Source organism: Hydractinia symbiolongicarpus, chromosome 11 (assembly GCF_029227915.1).
Source record: "Hydractinia symbiolongicarpus strain clone_291-10 chromosome 11, HSymV2.1, whole genome shotgun sequence".
Lineage (NCBI taxonomy): Eukaryota > Metazoa > Cnidaria > Hydrozoa > Anthoathecata > Hydractiniidae > Hydractinia > Hydractinia symbiolongicarpus.
Genome location: NC_079885.1, coordinates 14,068,096 through 14,082,393, shown reverse-complemented (window position 1 = coordinate 14,082,393; position 14,298 = coordinate 14,068,096). Strand labels below are relative to the sequence as shown.

Here is a 14,298-nt window from a genome sequence, read left to right as displayed (position 1 = left end):
TTGAATGGAAAGAAACTTCTAATCACGTCCCTTACTTGATTTACTCAGCGGCTATTGCGTAAAAAAGACATGTCACAGTCGTAATGATAAATAATGTACCGTGAAAAGTCAATAGCCTACGACACCGGGAGTTTCCAGGCGGTCCCCCATCCAAGTACTATCCGGGCCCGACGATGCTTAACTTCTGTGATCGGACGAGAACAGGTGTGGTCATCGTGGTATGGTCGTAGACAAACAAACGGGCAGATATCTACGATTTATTAGCACATTACATCGAAAATGGTTTAAACTTTAAAGGTCATATTTCTTGATTGGATTATCCGAAATAGGTCGTGTTTATGTGCATTTGAAAGCTCATTTCAAGCGCTATCCAGTAATTACGACAACAATGCGCTTTAAGATTTCCGGTAAAAAGTTCCAACGAAGGCAATCTAGGGTACTTTCAGACTTAATTTTCATATGACAAAGTTATTTAGCAAATTAACTACATCGCCATTTTCTTTGTCTGACGCTCGTAATCCATTCATTTGAGACGTGGCGCAGTTATTGCAGCCAGATCGTAGCCGTTTTGAAGGGAAAGAAACTTCTAATCAAGTCCCTTACTTGATTTACTCAGCGGCTATTGCGTAAAAAAGATACGTCACAGTCGTAATGATAAATAATGTAACGTGAAAGGTCAATAGCCTACGACACCGGGAGTTCCCAGGCGGTCCCCCATCCAAGTACTATCCCGGCCCGACGATGCTTAACTTCCGTGATCGGACGAGAACAGGTGTGGTCATCGTGGTATGGTCGTAGACAAACAAACGGGCAGATATCTACGATTTATTAGCACATTACATCGAAAATGGTTTAAACTTTAAAGGTCATATTTCTTGACTGGATCATCCGAAATAGGTCGTGTTTATGTGCATTTGAAAGCTCATTTCAAGCGCTATCCAGTAATTACGACAACAATGCGCTTTAAGATTTCCGGTAAAAAGTTCCAACGAAGGCAATCTAGGGTACTTTCAGATTTAATTTTCATATGACAAAGTTATTTAGCAAATTAACTACATCGCCATTTTCTTTGTCTGACGCTCGTAATCCATTCATTTGAGACGTGGCGCATTTATTGCAGCCAGATCGTAGCCGTTTTGAAGGGAAAGAAACTTCTAATCAAGTCCCTTACTTGATTTACTCAGCGGCTATTGCGTAAAAAAGATACGTCACAGTCGTAATGATAAATAATGTAACGTGAAAGGTCAATAGCCTACGACACCGGGAGTTCCCAGGCGGTCCCCCATCCAAGTACTATCCCGGCCCGACGATGCTTAACTTCCGGGATCGGACGAGAACAGGTGTGTTCATCGTGGTATGGTCGTAGACAAACAAACGGGCAGATATCTACGATTTATTAGCACATTACATCGAAAATGGTTTAAACTTTAAAGGTCATATTTCTTGACTGGATCATCCGAAATAGGTCGTGTTTATGTGCATTTGAAAGCTCATTTCAAGCGCTATCCAGTAATTACGACAACAATGCGCCTTAAGATTTCCGGTAAAAAGTTCCAACGAAGGCAATCTAGGGTACTTTCAGATTTAATTTTCATATGACAAAGTTATTTAGCAAATTAACTACATCGCCATTTTCTTTGTCTGACGCTCTTAATCCATTCATTTGAGACGTGGCGCATTTATTGCAGCCAGATCGTAGCCGTTTTGAAGGGAAAGAAACTTCTAATCAAGTCCCTTACTTGATTTACTCAGCGGCTATTGCGTAAAAAAGATACGTCACAGTCGTAATGATAAATAATGTAACGTGAAAAAGTCAATAGCCTACGACACCGGGAGTTCCCAGGCGGTCCCCCATCCAAGTACTATCCCGGCCCGACGATGCTTAACTTCCGGGATCGGACGAGAACAGGTGTGTTCATCGTGGTATGGTCGTAGACAAACAAACGGGCAGATATCTACGATTTATTAGCACATTACATCGAAAATGGTTTAAACTTTAAAGGTCATATTTCTTGACTGGATTATCCGAAATAGGTGGTGTTTATGTGCATTTGAAAGCTCTTTTCAAGCGCTATCGATTCTTTACGACAATAATGCGCTTTAAGATTTCCGGTAAAAAGTTCCAACGAAGGCAATTTAGGGTACTTGCAGACTTAATTTTCATATGGCAAAGTTAATTAGCAAAGTAACTACATCGCCATTTTCTTTGTCTGACGCTCGTAATCCATTCATTTGAGACGTGGCGCATTTATTGCAGCCAGATCGTAGCCGTTTTGAAGGGAAAGAAAATTCTAATCAAGTCCCTTACTTGATTTACTCAGCGGCTATTGCGTAAAAAAGATACGTCACAGTCGTAATGATAAATAATGTAACGTGAAAAAGTCAATACCCTACGACACCGGGAGTTCCCAGGCGGTCCCCCATCCAAGTACTATCCCGGCCCGACGATGCTTAACTTCCGTGATCGGACGAGAACAGGTGTGTTCATCGTGGTATGGTCGTAGACAAACATACGGGCAGATATCTACGATCTATTAGCACATTACATCGAAAATGGTTCAAACTTTAAAGATCATATTTCTTGACTGGGTGATCCGAAATAGGTCGTGTTTATGTGCATTTGAAAGCTCTTTTTAAGCGCTATCGATTCTTTACGACAATAATGCGCTTTAAGATTTCCGGTAAAAAGTTCCAACGAAGGCAATCTAGGGTACTTGCAGACTTAATTTTCATATGACAAAGTTAATTAGCAAAGTAACTACATCGCCATTTTCTTTGTCTGACGCTCGTAATCCATTCATTTGCGACGTGGCGCATTTATTGCAGCAAGATTGTAGCCGTTTTGAATGGAAAGAAACTTCTAATCACGTCCCTTACTTGATTTACTCAGCGGCTATTGCGTAAAAAAGATATGTCACAGTCGTAATGATAAATAATGTAACGTGAAAAGTCAATAGCCTACGACACCGGGAGTTCCCAGGCGGTCCCCCATCCAAGTACTATCCCGGCCCGACGATGCTTAACTTCCGTGATCGGACGAGAACAGGTGTGGTCATCGTGGTATGGTCGTAGACAAACAAACGGGCAGATATCTACGATTTATTAGCACATTACATCGAAAATGGTTTAAACTTTAAAGGTCATATTTCTTGACTGGATCATCCGAAATAGGTCGTGTTTATGTGCATTTGAAAGCTCATTTCAAGCGCTATCCAGTAATTACGACAACAATGCGCTTTAAGATTTCCGGTAAAAAGTTCCAACGAAGGCAATCTAGGGTACTTTCAGATTTAATTTTCATATGACAAAGTTATTTAGCAAATTAACTACATCGCCATTTTCTTTGTCTGACGCTCGTAATCCATTCATTTGAGACGTGGCGCATTTATTGCAGCCAGATCGTAGCCGTTTTGAAGGGAAAGAAACTTCTAATCAAGTCCCTTACTTGATTTACTCAGCGGCTATTGCGTAAAAAAGATACGTCACAGTCGTAATGATAAATAATGTAACGTGAAAAAGTCAATAGCCTACGACACCGGGAGAACCCAGGCGGTCCCCCATCAAAGTACTATCCCGGCCCGACGATGCTTAACTTCCGTGATCGGACGAGAACAGGTTTCTTCATCGTGGTATGGTCGTAGACAAACATACGGGCAGATATCTACGATCTATTAGCACATTACATCGAAAATGGTTCAAACTATAAAGATCATATTTCTTGACAGGGTGATCGGAAATAGGTCGTGTTTATGTGCATTTGAAAGCTCTTTTTAAGCGCTATCGATTCTTTACAACAATAATGCGCTTTAAGATTTCCGGTAAAAGTTCCAACGAAGGCAATATAGGGTACTTGCAGACTTAATTTTCATATGGCAAAGTTAATTAGCAAAGTAACTACATCGCCATTTTCTTTGTCTATCGCTCGTAATCCATTCATTTGCGACGTGGCGCATTTATTGCAGCAAGATTGTAGCCGTTTTGAATGGAAAGAAACTTCTAATCACGTCCCTTACTTGATTTACTCAGCGGCTATTGCGTAAAAAAGATATGTCACAGTCGTAATGATAAATAATGTAACGTGAAAAGTCAATAGCCTACGACACCGGGAGTTCCCAGACGAGAACAGGTGTGTTCATCGTGGTATGGTTGTAGACAAACATACGGGCGGATATCTACGATCTATTAGCACATTACATCGAAAATGGTTCAAACTTTAAAGATCATATTTCTTGACTGGGTGATCGGAAATAGGTCGTGTTTATGTGCATTTGAAAGCTCTTTTTAAGCGCTATCGATTCTTTACGACAATAATGCGCTTTAAGATTTCCGGTAAAAAGTTCCAACGAAGGCAATTTAGGGTACTTGCAGACTTAATTTTCATATGACAAAGTTAATTAGCAAAGTAACTACATCGCCATTTTCTTTGTCTGACGCTCGTAATCCATTCATTTGCGACGTGGCGCATTTATTGCAGCAAGATTGTAGCCGTTTTGAATGGAAAGAAACTTCTAATCACGTCCCTTACTTGATTTACTCAGCGGCTATTGCGTAAAAAAGATATGTCACAGTCGTAATGATAAATAATGTAACGTGAAAGGTCAATAGCCTACGACACCGGGAGTTCCCAGGCGGTCCCCCATCCAAGTACTATCCCGGCCCGACGATGCTTAACTTTCGTGATCGGACGAGAACAGGTGTGGTCATCGTGGTATGGTCGTAGACAAACAAACGGGCAGATATCTACGATTTATTAGCACATTACATCGAAAATGGTTTAAACTTTAAAGGTCATATTTCTTGACTGGATCATCCGAAATAGGTCGTGTTTATGTGCATTTGAAAGCTCATTTCAAGCGCTATCGATTCTTTACGACAATAATGCGCTTTAAGATTTCCGGTAAAAAGTTCCAACGAAGGCAATTTAGGGTACTTGCAGACTTAATTTTCATATGGCAAAGTTAATTAGCAAAGTAACTACATCGCCATTTTCTTTGTCTGACGCTCGTAATCCATTCATTTGAGACGTGGCGCATTTATTGCAGCCAGATCGTAGCCGTTTTGAAGGGAAAGAAACTTCTAATCAAGTCCCTTACTTGAATTACTCAGCGGCTATTGCGTAAAAAAGATACGTCACAGTCGTAATGATAAATAATGTAACGTGAAAAAGTCAATAGCCTACGACACCGGGAGTTCCCAGGCGGTCCCCCATCCAAGTACTATCCCGGCCCGACGATGCTTAACTTCCGTGATCGGACGAGAACAGGTGTGTTCATCGTGGTATGGTCGTAGACAAACATACGGGCAGATATCTACGATCTATTAGCACATTACATCGAAAATGGTTCAAACTTTAAAGATCATATTTCTTGACTGGGTGATCGGAAATAGGTCGTGTTTATGTGCATTTGAAAGCTCCTTTTAAGCGCTATCGATTTTTTACGACAATAATGCGCTTTAAGATTTCCGGTAAAAAGTTCCAACGAAGGCAATCTAGGGTACTTGCAGACTTAATTTTCATATGACAAAGTTAATTAGCAAAGTAACTACATCGCCATTTTCTTTGTCTGACGCTCGTAATCCATTCATTTGCCACGTGGCGCATTTATTGCAGCAAGATTGTAGCCGTTTTGAATGGAAAGAAACTTCTAATCACGTCCCTTACTTGATTTACTCAGCGGCTATTGCGTAAAAAAGATATGTCACAGTCGTAATGATAAATAATGTAACGTGAAAAAGTCAATAGCCTACGACACCGGGAGTTCCCAGGCGGTCCCCCATCCAAGTACTATCCCGGCCCGACGATGCTTAACTTCCGTGATCGGACGAGAACAGGTGTGTTCATCGTGGTATGGTCGTAGACAAACATACGGGCAGATATCTACGATCTATTAGCACATTACATCGAAAATGGTTCAAACTTTAAAGATCATATTTCTTGACTGGGTGATCGGAAATAGGTCGTGTTTATGTGCATTTGAAAGCTCTTTTTAAGCGCTATCGATTCTTTACGACAATAATGCGCTTTAAGATTTCCGGTAAAAAGTTCCAACGAAGGCAATCTAGGGTACTTGCAGACTTAATTTTCATATGACAAAGTTAATTAGCAAAGTAACTACATCGCCATTTTCTTTGTCTGACGCTCGTAATCCATTCATTTGCCACGTGGCGCATTTATTGCAGCCAGATCGTAGCCGTTTTGAAGGGAAAGAAACTTCTAATCAAGTCCCTTACTTGAATTACTCAGCGGCTATTGCGTAAAAAAGATACGTCACAGTCGTAATGATAAATAATGTAACGTGAAAAAGTCAATAGCCTACGACACCGGGAGTTCCCAGGCGGTCCCCCATCCAAGTACTATCCCGGCCCGACGATGCTTAACTTCCGTGATCGGACGAGAACAGGTGTGTTCATCGTGGTATGGTCGTAGACAAACATACGGGCAGATATCTACGATCTATTAGCACATTACATCGAAAATGGTTCAAACTTTAAAGATCATATTTCTTGACTGGGTGATCGGAAATAGGTCGTGTTTATGTGCATTTGAAAGCTCCTTTTAAGCGCTATCGATTTTTTACGACAATAATGCGCTTTAAGATTTCCGGTAAAAAGTTCCAACGAAGGCAATCTAGGGTACTTGCAGACTTAATTTTCATATGACAAAGTTAATTAGCAAAGTAACTACATCGCCATTTTCTTTGTCTGACGCTCGTAATCCATTCATTTGCCACGTGGCGCATTTATTGCAGCAAGATTGTAGCCGTTTTGAATGGAAAGAAACTTCTAATCACGTCCCTTACTTGATTTACTCAGCGGCTATTGCGTAAAAAAGATATGTCACAGTCGTAATGATAAATAATGTAACGTGAAAAAGTCAATAGCCTACGACACCGGGAGTTCCCAGGCGGTCCCCCATCCAAGTACTATCCCGGCCCGACGATGCTTAACTTCCGTGATCGGACGAGAACAGGTGTGTTCATCGTGGTATGGTCGTAGACAAACATACGGGCAGATATCTACGATCTATTAGCACATTACATCGAAAATGGTTCAAACTTTAAAGATCATATTTCTTGACTGGATGATCGGAAATAGGTCGTGTTTATGTGCATTTGAAAGCTCTTTTTAAGCGCTATCGATTCTTTACGACAATAATGCGCTTTAAGATTTCCGGTAAAAAGTTCCAACGAAGGCAATCTAGGGTACTTGCAGACTTAATTTTCATATGACAAAGTTAATTAGCAAAGTAACTACATCGCCATTTTCTTTGTCTGACGCTCGTAATCCATTCATTTGCCACGTGGCGCATTTATTGCAGCAAGATTGTAGCCGTTTTGAATGGAAAGAAACTTCTAATCACGTCCCTTACTTGATTTACTCAGCGGCTATTGCGTAAAAAAGATATGTCACAGTCGTAATGATAAATAATGTAACGTGAAAAGTCAATAGCCTACGACACCGGGAGTTCCCAGGCGGTCCCCCATCCAAGTACTATCCCGGCCCGACGATGCTTAACTTCCGTGATCGGACGAGAACAGGTGTGGTCATCGTGGTATGGTCGTAGACAAACAAACGGGCAGATATCTACGATTTATTAGCACATTACATCGAAAATGGTTTAAACTTTAAAGGTCATATTTCTTGACTGGATCATCCGAAATAGGTCGTGTTTATGTGCATTTGAAAGCTCATTTCAAGGGCTATCCAGTAATTACGACAACAATGCGCTTTAAGATTTCCTGTAAAAAGTTCCAACGAAGGCAATCTAGGGTACTTTCAGATTTAATTTTCATATGACAAAGTTATTTAGCAAATTAACTACATCGCCATTTTCTTTGTCTGACGCTCGTAATCCATTCATTTGAGACGTGGCGCATTTATTGCAGCCAGATCGTAGCCGTTTTGAAGGGAAAGAAACTTCTAATCAAGTCCCTTACTTGATTTACTCAGCGGCTATTGCGTAAAAAAGATACGTCACAGTCGTAATGATAAATAATGTAACGTGAAAAAGTCAATAGCCTACGACACCGGGAGTTCCCAGGCGGTCCCCCATCCAAGTACTATCCCGGCCCGACGATGCTTAACTTCCGTGATCGGACGAGAACAGGTGTGTTCATCGTGGTATGGTCGTAGACAAACATACAGGCAGATATCTACGATCTATTAGCACATTACATCGAAAATGGTTCAAACTTTAAAGATCATATTTCTTGACTGGGTGATCGGAAATAGGTCGTGTTTATGTGCATTTGAAAGCTCTTTTTAAGCGCTATCGATTCTTTACGACAATAATGCGCTTTAAGATTTCCGGTAAAAAGTTCCAACGAAGGCAATCTAGGGTACTTTCAGACTTAATTTTCATATGACAAAGTTAGTTAGCAAAGTAAGTACATCGCTATTTTCTTTGTCTGACGATCGTAATCCATTCATTTGCGACGTGGCGCATTTATTGCAGCACGATGGTAGCCGTTTTGAAGGGAAAGCAACTTCTAATCATGTCTCTTTCTTGATTTACTCAGCGGCTATTGCGTAAAAAAGATATGTCACAGTCGTAATGATAAATAATGTAACGTGAAAAGTCAATAGCCTACGACACCGGGAGTTCCCAGACGAGAACAGGTGTGTTCATCGTGGTATGGTTGTAGACAAACATACGGGCGGATATCTACGATCTATTAGCACATTACATCGAAAATGGTTCAAACTTTAAAGATCATATTTCTTGACTGGGTGATCGGAAATAGGTCGTGTTTATGTGCATTTGAAATCTCTTTTTAAGCGCTATCGATTCTTTACGACAATAATGCGCTTTAAGATTTCCGGTAAAAAGTTCCAACGAAGGCAATCTAGGGTACTTGCAGACTTAATTTTCATATGACAAAGTTAATTAGCAAAGTAACTACATCGCCATTTTCTTTGTCTGACGCTCGTAATCCATTCATTTGCCACGTGGCGCATTTATTGCAGCAAGATTGTAGCCGTTTTGAATGGAAAGAAACTTCTAATCACGTCCCTTACTTGATTTACTCAGCGGCTATTGCGTAAAAAAGATATGTCACAGTCGTAATGATAAATAATGTAACGTGAAAAGTCAATAGCCTACGACACCGGGAGTTCCCAGGCGGTCCCCCATCCAAGTACTATCCCGGCCCGACGATGCTTAACTTCCGTGATCGGACGAGAACAGGTGTGGTCATCGTGGTATGGTCGTAGACAAACAAACGGGCAGATATCTACGATTTATTAGCACATTACATCGAAAATGGTTTAAACTTTAAAGGTCATATTTCTTGACTGGATCATCCGAAATAGGTCGTGTTTATGTGCATTTGAAAGCTCATTTCAAGGGCTATCCAGTAATTACGACAAGAATGCGCTTTAAGATTTCCTGTAAAAAGTTCCAACGAAGGCAATCTAGGGTACTTTCAGATTTAATTTTCATATGACAAAGTTATTTAGCAAATTAACTACATCGCCATTTTCTTTGTCTGACGCTCGTAATCCATTCATTTGAGACGTGGCGCATTTATTGCAGCCAGATCGTAGCCGTTTTGAAGGGAAAGAAACTTCTAATCAAGTCCCTTACTTGATTTACTCAGCGGCTATTGCGTAAAAAAGATACGTCACAGTCGTAATGATAAATAATGTAACGTGAAAAAGTCAATAGCCTACGACACCGGGAGTTCCCAGGCGGTCCCCCATCCAAGTACTATCCCGGCCCGACGATGCTTAACTTCCGTGATCGGACGAGAACAGGTGTGTTCATCGTGGTATGGTCGTAGACAAACATACAGGCAGATATCTACGATCTATTAGCACATTACATCGAAAATGGTTCAAACTTTAAAGATCATATTTCTTGACTGGGTGATCGGAAATAGGTCGTGTTTATGTGCATTTGAAAGCTCTTTTTAAGCGCTATCGATTCTTTACGACAATAATGCGCTTTAAGATTTCCGGTAAAAAGTTCCAACGAAGGCAATCTAGGGTACTTTCAGACTTAATTTTCATATGACAAAGTTAGTTAGCAAAGTAAGTACATCGCTATTTTCTTTGTCTGACGATCGTAATCCATTCATTTGCGACGTGGCGCATTTATTGCAGCACGATGGTAGCCGTTTTGAAGGGAAAGCAACTTCTAATCATGTCTCTTTCTTGATTTACTCAGCGGCTATTGCGTAAAAAAGATATGTCACAGTCGTAATGATAAATAATGTAACGTGAAAAGTCAATAGCCTACGACACCGGGAGTTCCCAGACGAGAACAGGTGTGTTCATCGTGGTATGGTTGTAGACAAACATACGGGCGGATATCTACGATCTATTAGCACATTACATCGAAAATGGTTCAAACTTTAAAGATCATATTTCTTGACTGGGTGATCGGAAATAGGTCGTGTTTATGTGCATTTGAAATCTCTTTTTAAGCGCTATCGATTCTTTACGACAATAATGCGCTTTAAGATTTCCGGTAAAAAGTTCCAACGAAGGCAATCTAGGGTACTTGCAGACTTAATTTTCATATGACAAAGTTAATTAGCAAAGTAACTACATCGCCATTTTCTTTGTCTGACGCTCGTAATCCATTCATTTGCGACGTGGCGCATTTATTGCAGCCAGATCGTAGCCGTTTTGAAGGGAAAGAAACTTCTAATCAAGTCCCTTACTTGATTTACTCAGCGGCTATTGCGTAAAAAAGATATGTCACAGTCGTAATGATAAATAATGTAACGTGAAAAGTCAATAACCTACGACACCGGGGGTTCCCAGGCGGTTCCCCATCCAAGTACTATCCCGGCCCGACGATGCTTAACTTCCGTGATCGGACGAGAACAGGTGTGTTCATCGTGGTATGGTCGTAGACAAACAAACGGGCAGATATCTGCGATTTATTAGCACATTACATCGAAAATGGTTTAAACTTTAAAGGTCATATTTCTTGACTGGATCATCCGAAATAGGTCGTGTTTATGTGCATTTGAAAGCTCATTTCAAGCGCTATCCAGTAATTACGACAACAATGCGCTTTAAGATTTCCGGTAGAAAGTTCCAACGAAGGCAATCTAGGGTACTTTCAGATTTAATTTTCATATGACAAAGTTATTTAGCAAATTAACTACATCGCCATTTTCTTTGTCTGACGCTCGTAATCCATTCATTTGAGACGTGGCGCATTTATTGCAGCCAGATCGTAGCCGTTTTGAAGGGAAAGAAACTTCTAATCAAGTCCCTTACTTGATTTACTCAGCGGCTATTGCGTAAAAAAGATACGTCACAGTCGTAATGATAAATAATGTAACGTGAAAAAGTCAATAGCCTACGACACCGGGAGTTCCCAGGCGGTCCCCCATCCAAGTACTATCCCGGCCCGACGATTCTTAACTTCCGTGATCGGACAAGAACAGGTGTGTTCATCGTGGTATGGTCGTAGACAAACAAACGGGCAGATATCTACGATTTATTAGCACATTACATCGAAAATGGTTTAAACTTTAAAGGTCATATTTCTGGACTGGATCGTGTTTATGTGCATTTGAAAGCTCATTTCAAACGCTATCCAGTAATTACGACAATAATGCGCTTTAAGATTTCCGGTAAAAAGTTCCAACGAAGGCAATCTAGGGTACTTTCAGACTTAATTTTCATATGACAAAGTTAGTTAGCAAAGTAAGTACATCGCTATTTTCTTTGTCTGACGATCGTAATCCATTCATTTGCGACGTGGCGCATTTATTGCAGCACGATGGTAGCCGTTTTGAAGGGAAAGCAACTTCTAATCATGTCTCTTTCTTGATTTACTCAGCGGCTATTGCGTAAAAAAGATATGTCACAGTCGTAATGATAAATAATGTAACGTGAAAAGTCAATAGCCTACGACACCGGGAGTTCCCAGACGAGAACAGGTGTGTTCATCGTGGTATGGTTGTAGACAAACATACGGGCGGATATCTACGATCTATTAGCACATTACATCGAAAATGGTTCAAACTTTAAAGATCATATTTCTTGACTGGGTGATCGGAAATAGGTCGTGTTTATGTGCATTTGAAATCTCTTTTTAAGCGCTATCGATTCTTTACGACAATAATGCGCTTTAAGATTTCCGGTAAAAAGTTCCAACGAAGGCAATCTAGGGTACTTGCAGACTTAATTTTCATATGACAAAGTTAATTAGCAAAGTAACTACATCGCCATTTTCTTTGTCTGACGCTCGTAATCCATTCATTTGCGACGTGGCGCATTTATTGCAGCAAGATTGTAGCCGTTTTGAATGGAAAGAAACTTCTAATCACGTCCCTTGCTTGATTTACTCAGCGGCTATTGCGTAAAAAAGATATGTCACAGTCGTAATGATAAATAATGTAACGTGAAAAGTCAATAGCCTACGACACCGGGGGTTCCCAGGCGGTCCCCCATCCAAGTACTATCCCGGCCCGACGATGCTTAACTTCCGTGATCGGACGAGAACAGGTGTGTTCATCGTGGTATGGTCGTAGACAAACAAACGGGCAGATATCTGCGATTTATTAGCACATTACATCGAAAATGGTTTAAACTTTAAAGGTCATATTTCTTGACTGGATCATCCGAAATAGGTCGTGTTTATGTGCATTTGAAAGCTCATTTCAAGCGCTATCCAGTAATTACGACAATAATGCGCTTTAAGATTTCCGGTAAAAAGTTCCAACGAAGGCAATCTAGGGTACTTGCAGACTTAATTTTCATATGACAAAGTTAATTAGCAAAGTAACTACATCGCCATTTTCTTTGTCTGACGCTCGTAATCCATTCATTTGCGACGTGGCGCATTTATTGCAGCAAGATTGTAGCCGTTTTGAATGGAAAGAAACTTCTAATCACGTCCCTTGCTTGATTTACTCAGCGGCTATTGCGTAAAAAAGATATGTCACAGTCGTAATGATAAATAATGTAACGTGAAAAGTCAATAGCCTACGACACCGGGGGTTCCCAGGCGGTCCCCCATCCAAGTACTATCCCGGCCCGACGATGCTTAACTTCCGTGATCGGACGAGAACAGGTGTGTTCATCGTGGTATGGTCGTAGACAAACAAACGGGCAGATATCTGCGATTTATTAGCACATTACATCGAAAATGGTTTAAACTTTAAAGGTCATATTTCTTGACTGGATCATCCGAAATAGGTCGTGTTTATGTGCATTTGAAAGCTCATTTCAAGCGCTATCCAGTAATTACGACAACAATGCGCTTTAAGATTTCCCGTAAAAAGTTCCAACGAAGGCAATCTAGGGTACTTGCAGACTTAATTTTCATATGACAAAGTTAATTAGCAAAGTAACTACATCGCCATTTTCTTTGTCTGACGCTCGTAATCCATTCATTTGCGACGTGGCGCATTTATTGCAGCAAGATTGTAGCCGTTTTGAATGGAAAGAAACTTCTAATCACGTCCCTTGCTTGATTTACTCAGCGGCTATTGCGTAAAAAAGATATGTCACAGTCGTAATGATAAATAATGTAACGTGAAAAGTCAATAGCCTACGACACCGGGGGTTCCCAGGCGGTCCCCCATCCAAGTACTATCCCGGCCCGACGATGCTTAACTTCCGTGATCGGACGAGAACAGGTGTGTTCATCGTGGTATGGTCGTAGACAAACAAACGGGCAGATATCTGCGATTTATTAGCACATTACATCGAAAATGGTTTAAACTTTAAAGGTCATATTTCTTGACTGGATCATCCGAAATAGGTCGTGTTTATGTGCATTTGAAAGCTCATTTCAAGCGCTATCCAGTAATTACGACAATAATGCGCTTTAAGATTTCCGGTAAAAAGTTCCAACGAAGGCAATCTAGGGTACTTGCAGACTTAATTTTCATATGACAAAGTTAATTAGCAAAGTAACTACATCGCCATTTTCTTTGTCTGACGCTCGTAATCCATTCATTTGCGACGTGGCGCATTTATTGCAGCAAGATTGTAGCCGTTTTGAATGGAAAGAAACTTCTAATCACGTCCCTTGCTTGATTTACTCAGCGGCTATTGCGTAAAAAAGATATGTCACAGTCGTAATGATAAATAATGTAACGTGAAAAGTCAATAGCCTACGACACCGGGGGTTCCCAGGCGGTCCCCCATCCAAGTACTATCCCGGCCCGACGATGCTTAACTTCCGTGATCGGACGAGAACAGGTGTGTTCATCGTGGTATGGTCGTAGACAAACAAACGGGCAGATATCTGCGATTTATTAGCACATTACATCGAAAATGGTTTAAACTTTAAAGGTCATATTTCTTGACTGGATCATCCGAAAT

The 14,298-nt window shown here is 40.7% G+C and overlaps 21 non-coding genes and 1 pseudogene across 21 annotated transcripts; all 22 read right to left on the bottom strand.

Annotated features, from left to right (window-relative positions):
• Positions 1–113: 113 nt before the first annotated feature.
• LOC130616501 (5S ribosomal RNA) lies at positions 114–232 on the bottom strand. The gene has a single exon (XR_008977582.1). It is a non-coding gene; the product is annotated as a 5S ribosomal RNA (ribosomal RNA).
• A 449-nt stretch (positions 233–681) lies between these two features.
• LOC130615797 (5S ribosomal RNA) lies at positions 682–800 on the bottom strand. The gene has a single exon (XR_008976884.1). It is a non-coding gene; the product is annotated as a 5S ribosomal RNA (ribosomal RNA).
• A 449-nt stretch (positions 801–1,249) lies between these two features.
• LOC130616472 (5S ribosomal RNA) lies at positions 1,250–1,368 on the bottom strand. The gene has a single exon (XR_008977554.1). It is a non-coding gene; the product is annotated as a 5S ribosomal RNA (ribosomal RNA).
• A 450-nt stretch (positions 1,369–1,818) lies between these two features.
• Positions 1,819–1,937, bottom strand: LOC130616471 (5S ribosomal RNA). Its single transcript, XR_008977553.1, has one exon. It is a non-coding gene; the product is annotated as a 5S ribosomal RNA (ribosomal RNA).
• Positions 1,938–2,387: 450 nt separating this feature from the next.
• On the bottom strand, positions 2,388–2,506 carry LOC130616258 (5S ribosomal RNA). The gene has a single exon (XR_008977340.1). It is a non-coding gene; the product is annotated as a 5S ribosomal RNA (ribosomal RNA).
• Positions 2,507–2,955: 449 nt separating this feature from the next.
• On the bottom strand, positions 2,956–3,074 carry LOC130615796 (5S ribosomal RNA). The gene has a single exon (XR_008976883.1). It is a non-coding gene; the product is annotated as a 5S ribosomal RNA (ribosomal RNA).
• A 450-nt stretch (positions 3,075–3,524) lies between these two features.
• Positions 3,525–3,643, bottom strand: LOC130618409 (5S ribosomal RNA; annotated as a pseudogene).
• A 960-nt stretch (positions 3,644–4,603) lies between these two features.
• LOC130616588 (5S ribosomal RNA) lies at positions 4,604–4,722 on the bottom strand. The gene has a single exon (XR_008977668.1). It is a non-coding gene; the product is annotated as a 5S ribosomal RNA (ribosomal RNA).
• Positions 4,723–5,172: 450 nt separating this feature from the next.
• On the bottom strand, positions 5,173–5,291 carry LOC130619378 (5S ribosomal RNA). Its single transcript, XR_008980119.1, has one exon. It is a non-coding gene; the product is annotated as a 5S ribosomal RNA (ribosomal RNA).
• Positions 5,292–5,741: 450 nt separating this feature from the next.
• LOC130619365 (5S ribosomal RNA) lies at positions 5,742–5,860 on the bottom strand. Its single transcript, XR_008980105.1, has one exon. It is a non-coding gene; the product is annotated as a 5S ribosomal RNA (ribosomal RNA).
• Positions 5,861–6,310: 450 nt separating this feature from the next.
• Positions 6,311–6,429, bottom strand: LOC130619353 (5S ribosomal RNA). Its single transcript, XR_008980093.1, has one exon. It is a non-coding gene; the product is annotated as a 5S ribosomal RNA (ribosomal RNA).
• Positions 6,430–6,879: 450 nt separating this feature from the next.
• LOC130619341 (5S ribosomal RNA) lies at positions 6,880–6,998 on the bottom strand. Its single transcript, XR_008980081.1, has one exon. It is a non-coding gene; the product is annotated as a 5S ribosomal RNA (ribosomal RNA).
• Positions 6,999–7,447: 449 nt separating this feature from the next.
• Positions 7,448–7,566, bottom strand: LOC130615795 (5S ribosomal RNA). Its single transcript, XR_008976882.1, has one exon. It is a non-coding gene; the product is annotated as a 5S ribosomal RNA (ribosomal RNA).
• A 450-nt stretch (positions 7,567–8,016) lies between these two features.
• Positions 8,017–8,135, bottom strand: LOC130619328 (5S ribosomal RNA). Its single transcript, XR_008980069.1, has one exon. It is a non-coding gene; the product is annotated as a 5S ribosomal RNA (ribosomal RNA).
• Positions 8,136–9,096: 961 nt separating this feature from the next.
• On the bottom strand, positions 9,097–9,215 carry LOC130615794 (5S ribosomal RNA). Its single transcript, XR_008976881.1, has one exon. It is a non-coding gene; the product is annotated as a 5S ribosomal RNA (ribosomal RNA).
• Positions 9,216–9,665: 450 nt separating this feature from the next.
• Positions 9,666–9,784, bottom strand: LOC130619316 (5S ribosomal RNA). The gene has a single exon (XR_008980057.1). It is a non-coding gene; the product is annotated as a 5S ribosomal RNA (ribosomal RNA).
• Positions 9,785–10,745: 961 nt separating this feature from the next.
• On the bottom strand, positions 10,746–10,864 carry LOC130616426 (5S ribosomal RNA). Its single transcript, XR_008977508.1, has one exon. It is a non-coding gene; the product is annotated as a 5S ribosomal RNA (ribosomal RNA).
• Positions 10,865–11,314: 450 nt separating this feature from the next.
• On the bottom strand, positions 11,315–11,433 carry LOC130617425 (5S ribosomal RNA). The gene has a single exon (XR_008978503.1). It is a non-coding gene; the product is annotated as a 5S ribosomal RNA (ribosomal RNA).
• Positions 11,434–12,380: 947 nt separating this feature from the next.
• LOC130615342 (5S ribosomal RNA) lies at positions 12,381–12,499 on the bottom strand. The gene has a single exon (XR_008976432.1). It is a non-coding gene; the product is annotated as a 5S ribosomal RNA (ribosomal RNA).
• Positions 12,500–12,948: 449 nt separating this feature from the next.
• On the bottom strand, positions 12,949–13,067 carry LOC130615341 (5S ribosomal RNA). Its single transcript, XR_008976431.1, has one exon. It is a non-coding gene; the product is annotated as a 5S ribosomal RNA (ribosomal RNA).
• A 449-nt stretch (positions 13,068–13,516) lies between these two features.
• LOC130615340 (5S ribosomal RNA) lies at positions 13,517–13,635 on the bottom strand. The gene has a single exon (XR_008976430.1). It is a non-coding gene; the product is annotated as a 5S ribosomal RNA (ribosomal RNA).
• Positions 13,636–14,084: 449 nt separating this feature from the next.
• LOC130615339 (5S ribosomal RNA) lies at positions 14,085–14,203 on the bottom strand. The gene has a single exon (XR_008976428.1). It is a non-coding gene; the product is annotated as a 5S ribosomal RNA (ribosomal RNA).
• Between the last annotated feature and the right edge of the window lie 95 nt (positions 14,204–14,298).